Genomic DNA, 6472 nt, shown 5'->3' on the forward strand with positions numbered 1-6472 from the left:
TCTGTTCCCGTAAATTATTTTACAGTCTGAAAGGACAAGTGTAGGCAGATTCTGTCATATCATTTCAAATGCTGAGCGCCAAATGCAGTGTGAACCTCTTCTTATATTCCTGCTGATGTATAGGGGATAAACCTAAAATCTGCCTAAATTTGCCTCTACAGAGTGTGTTAGTTGTTTGCACTGTTTCTACTGTTATGCATTCTTTGGTTTCTTTCTGCTTCAAACAGACATCCACCCTCTGGCAAAGACCATCGCCACCCACCCTCTGGCAAAGACCATCGCCACCCACCCTCTGGCAAAGACCATCGCCACCCACCCTCTGGCAAAGACCATCGCCACCCACCCTCTGGCAAAGACCATCGCCACCCACCCTCTGGCATAGACCATCGCCACCCCCCCTCTGGCAAAGACCATCGCCACCCACCCTCTGGCAAAGACCATCGCCACCCACCCTCTGGCAAAGACCATCGCCACCCACCCTCTGGCAAAGACCATCGCCACCCACCCTCTGGCAAAGACCATCGCCACCCACCCTCTGCAAAGACCATCGCCACCCACCCTCTGGCAAAGACCATCGCCACCCACCCTCTGGCAAAGACCATCGCCACCCACCCTCTGGCAAAGACCATCGCCACCCACCCTCTGGCAAAAACCATCGCCACCCACCCCCTGGCAAAGACCATCGCCACCCACCCCCTGGCAAAGACCATCGCCACCCACCCACTGGCAAAGACCATCGCCACCCACCCTCTGGCAAAGACCATCGCCACCCACCCACTGGCAAAGACCATCGCCACCCACCCTCTGGCAAAGACCATCGCCACCCACCCTCTGGCAAAGACCATCGCCACCCACCCTCTGGCAAAAACCATCGCCACCCACCCCCTGGCAAAGACCATCGACACCCACCCCCTGGCAAAGACCATCGCCACCCACCCCCTGGCAAAGACCATCGCCACCCACCCTCTGGCAAAGACCATCGCCACCCACCCTCTGGCAAAGACCATCGCCACCCACCCTCTGGCAAAGACCATCGCCACCCACCCTCTGGCAAAGACAATCGCCACCCACCCTCTGGCAAAGACCATCGCCACCCACCCTCTGGCAAAGACCATCGCCACCCACCCTCTGGCAAAGACCATCGCCACCCACCCTCTGGCAAAGACCATCGCCACCCACCCTCTGGCAAAGACCATCACCACCCACCCTTTGGCAAAGACCATCGCCACCCACCCTTTGGCAAAGACCATTGCCACCGTGAGTATACCAGAACATTTGTAAAGTCATTCTGCACCATTACCTGCTGCTTCTAAGACATGTCAGAGGAAAACCCTAGTTCCCTACATTGTACCCTGTTTTCTGGTTATAGGGTTGACTTCTTCAAAGTTGGGGAGGCTCAGTCAATTATGTCACACAGCATATTGTGATTTTAAGATGGGGGTGCACAACTGCATGGGACATGGCCACTGTAAGCACAGCATACTACCCCATTCTATATTCATATTGGAGGGAACATCTAAAAGATCTGAGCAGATACAGAGACCTGCTCTTCCTGCTAAGGCAAGGTTCACACTGCATCAGAGGCTTCTCTTCGCCAATAGACATGAATGGCACCCAACAAACCCACTTTACTTTCAGGGCGTCCTTCTGGTTTTCTGTTCCCGTAAATTATTTTACAGTCTGAAAGGACAGGTGTAGGCAGAGTCTGTCATATCATTTCAAATGCTGAGCGCCAAATGCAGTGTGAACCTCTTCTTATATTCCTGCTGATGTATAGGGGATAAACCTAAAATCTGCCTAAATTTGCCTCTACAGAGTGTGTTAGTTGTTTGCACTGTTTCTACTGTTATGCATTCTTTGGTTTCTTTCTGCTTCAAACAGACACCCACCCTCTGGCAAAGACCATCGCCACCCACCCTCTGGCAAAGACCATCGCCACCCACCCTCTGGCAAAGACCATCGCCACCCACCCTCTGGCAAAGACCATCGCCACCCACCCTCTGGCAAAGACCATCGCCACCCACCCCCTGGCAAAGACCATCGCCACCCACCCCCTGGCAAAGACCATCACCACCCCCCCCCTGGCAAAGACCATCGCCACCCACCCCCTGGCAAAGACCATCGCCACCCACCCCCTGGCAAAGACCATCGCCACCCACCCCCTGGCAAAGACCATCGCCACCCACCCTCTGGCAAAGACCATCGCCACCCACCCTCTGGCAAAGACCATCGCCACCCACCCTCTGGCAAAGACCATCGCCACCCACCCTCTGGCAAAGACCATCGCCACCCACCCTCTGGCAAAGACCATCGCCACTGTGAGTATACCAGAACATTTCTATAGTCATTCTGCACCATTACCTGCTGCTTCTAAGACATGTCAGAGGAAAACCCTAGTTCCCTACATTGTACCCTGTTTTCTGGTTATAGGGGTGACTTCTTCAAAGTTGGGGAGGCTCAGTCAATTATGTCACACAGCATATTGTGATTTTAAGATGGGGGTGCACAACTGCATGGGACATGGCCACTGTAAGCCCAGCATACTACCCCATTTTATATTCATAGTGGAGGGAACATCTAAAAGATCTGAGCAGATAAAGAGACCTCCTCTTTCTGCTTAGGCAAGGTTCACACTGCATCAGAGGCTTCTCTTCGCCAATAGACACGAATGGCACCCAACAAACCCACTTTACTTTCAGGGCGTCCTTCTGGTTTTCTGTTCCCGTAAATTATTTTACAGTCTGAAAGGACAGGTGTAGGCAGAGTCTGTCATATCATTTCAAATGCTGAGCGCCAAATGCAGTGTGAACCTCTTCTTATATTCCTGCTGATGTATAGGGGATAAACCTAAAATCTGCCTAAATTTGCCTCTACAGAGTGTGTTAGTTGTTTGCACTGTTTCTACTGTTATGCATTCTTTGGTTTCTTTCTGCTTCAAACAGACACCCACCCTCTGGCAAAGACCATCGCCACCCACCCTCTGGCAAAGACCATCGCCACCCACCCTCTGGCAAAGACCATCGCCACCCACCCTCTGGCAAAGACCATCGCCACCAACCCTCTGGCATAGACCATCGCCACCCACCCTCTGGCAAAGACCATCGCCACCCCCCCCCTGGCAAAGACCATCGCCACCCCCCCCTCTGGCAAAAACCATCGCCACTCACCCTCTGGCAAAGACCATCGCCACCCACCCTCTGGCAAAGACCATCGCCACCCACCCTCTGGCAAAGACCATCGCCACCCACCCTCTGGCAAAGACCATCGCCACCCACCCTCTGGCAAAGACCATCGCCACCCACCCTCTGGCAAAGACCATCGCCACCCACCCTCTGGCAAAGACCATCGCCACCCACCCTCTGGCAAACACCATCGTCACCCTCCCTCTGGCAAAGACCATCGCCACCCACCCCCTGGCAAAGACCATCGCCACTCACCCCCTGGCAAAGACCATCGCCACCCACCCCCTGGCAAAGACCATCGCCAACCACCACCTGGCAAAGACCATCGCCACCCACTCTCTGGCAAAGACCATCGCCACCCACCCTCTGGCAAAGACCATCGCCACCCATCCTCTGGTAAAGACCATCGCCACCCACCCTCTGGCAAAGACCATTGCCACCCACCCTCTGGCAAAGACCATCGCCACCCACCCTCTGGCAAAGACCATCGCCACCCACCCTCTGGCAAAGACCATCGCCACCCACCCTCTGGCAAAGACCATCGCCACCCACCCTCTGGCAAAGACCATCGCCACCCACCCTCTGGCAAAGACCATCGCCACCCACCCTCTTGCAAAGACCATCGCCACCTACCCTCTGGCAAAGACCATCGCCACCCACCCTTTGGCAAAGACCATCGCCACCGTGAGTATACCAGAACATTTCTATAGTCATTCTGCACCATTACCTGCTGCTTCTAAGACATGTCAGAGGAAAACCCTAGTTCCCTACATTGTACCCTGTTTTCTGGTTATAGGGGTGACTTCTTCAAAGTTGGGGAGGCTCAGTCAATTATGTCACACAGCATATTGTGATTTTAAGATGGGGGTGCACAACTGCATGGGACATGGCCACTGTAAGCCCAGCATACTACCCCATTCTATATTCATAGTGGAGGGAACATCTAAAAAATCTGAGCAGATACAGAGACCTCCTCTTCCTGCTTAGGCAAGGTTCACACTGCATCAGAGGCTTCTCTTCGCCAATAGACACGAATGGCACCCAACAAACCCAATTTACTTTCAGGGCGTCCTTCTGGTTTTCTGTTCCCGTAAATTATTTTACAGTCTGAAAGGACAGGTGTAGGCAGAGTCTGTCATATCATTTCAAATGCTGAGCGCCAAATGCAGTGTGAACCTCTTCTTATATTCCTGCTGATATATAGGGGATAAATCTAAAATCTGCCTAAATTTGCCTCTACAGAGTGTGTTAGTTGTTTGCACTGTTTCTACTGTTATGCATTCTTTGGTTTCTTTCTGCTTCAAACAGACACCCACCCTCTGGCAAAGACCATCGCCACCCACCCTCTAGCAAAGACCATCGCCACCCACCCTCTGGCAAAGACCATCGCCACCCACCCTCTGGCAAAGACCATCGCCACCCACCCTCTGGCATAGACTATCGCCACCCCCCCTCTGGCAAAGACCATCGCCACCCCCCCTCTGGCAAAGACCATCGCCACCCCCCCTCTGGCAAAAACCATCGCCACCCACCCTCTGGCAAAGACCATCGCCACCCACCCACTGGCAAAGACCATCGCCACCCACCCACTGGCAAAGACCATCGCCACCCACCCTCTGGCAAAGACCATCGCCACCCACCCTCTGGCAAAGACCATCGCCACCCACCCCCTGGCAAAGACCATCGCCACCCACCCCCTGGCAAAGACCATCGCCACCCACCCCCTGGCAAAGACCATCGCCACCCACCCTCTGGCAAAGACCATCGCCACCCACCCTCTGGGAAAGACCATCGCCACCCACCCTCTGGCAAAGACCATCGCCACCCTCCCTCTGGCAAAGACCATCGCCACCCACCCCCTGGCAAAGACCATCGCCACTCACCCCCTGGCAAAGACCATCGCCACCCACCCCCTGGCAAAGACCATCGCCACCCACCCCCTGGCAAAGACCATCGCCACCCACCCCCTGGCAAAGACCATCGCCACCCACCCCCTGGCAAAGACCATCGCCACCCACCCTCTGGCAAAGACCATCGCCACCCACCCTCTGGCAAAGACCATCGCCACCCACCCTCTGGCAAAGACCATCGCCACCCTCCCTCTGGCAAAGACCATCGCCACCCACCCCCTGGCAAAGTCCATCGCCACTCACCCCCTGGCAAAGACTATCGCCACCCACCCCCTGGCAAAGACCATCGCCAACCACCACCTGGCAAAGACCATCGCCACCCACCCTCTGGCAAAGACCATCGCCACCCACCCACTGGCAAAGACCATCGCCACCCATCCTCTGGCAAAGACCATCGCCACCCACCCTCTGGCAAAGACCATCGCCACCTACCCTCTGGCAAAGACCATCGCCACCCACCCTCTGGCAAAGACCATCGCCACCCACCCTCTGGCAAACACCATCGTCACCCTCCCTCTGGCAAAGACCATCGCCACCCACCCCCTGGCAAAGACCATCGCCACTCACCCCCTGGCAAAGACCATCGCCACCCACCCTCTGGCAAAGACCATCGCCACCCACCCTCTGGCAAAGACCATCGCCACCCACCCTCTGGCAAACACCATCGCCACCCACCCTCTGGCAAAGACCATCGCCACCCACCCTCTGGCAAAGACTATCGCCACCCTCCTTCTGGCAAAGACCATCGCCACCCACCCCCTGGCAAAGACCATCGCCACTCACCCCCTGGCAAAGACCATCGCCACCCACCCCCTGGCAAAGACCATCGCCAACCACCACCTGGCAAAGACCATCGCCACCCACCCTCTGGCAAAGACCATCGCCACCCATCCTCTGGCAAAGACCATCGCCACCCACCCTCTGGCAAAGACCATCGCCACCCACCCTCTGGCAAAGACCATCGCCACCCACCCTCTGGCAAAGACCATCGCCACCCACCCTCTGGCAAACACCATCGTCACCCTCCCTCTGGCAAAGACCATCGCCACCCACCCCCTGGCAAAGACCATCGCCACTCACCCCCTGGCAAAGACCATCGCCACCCACCCTCTGGCAAAGACCATCGCCACCCACCCTCTGGCAAAGACCATCGCCACCCACCCTCTGGCAAACACCATCGTCACCCTCCCTCTGGCAAAGACCATCGCCACCCACCCCCTGGCAAAGACCATCGCCACTCACCCCCTGGCAAAGACCATTTCCACCCACCCCCTGGCAAAGACCATCGCCAACCACCACCTGGCAAAAACCATCGCCACCCACACTCTGGCAAAGACCATCGCCACCCACCCTCTGGCAAAGAACATCGCCACCCACCCT

Source organism: Dendropsophus ebraccatus, chromosome 3 (genome assembly GCF_027789765.1).
Source record: "Dendropsophus ebraccatus isolate aDenEbr1 chromosome 3, aDenEbr1.pat, whole genome shotgun sequence".
Taxonomy (NCBI): domain Eukaryota; kingdom Metazoa; phylum Chordata; class Amphibia; order Anura; family Hylidae; genus Dendropsophus; species Dendropsophus ebraccatus.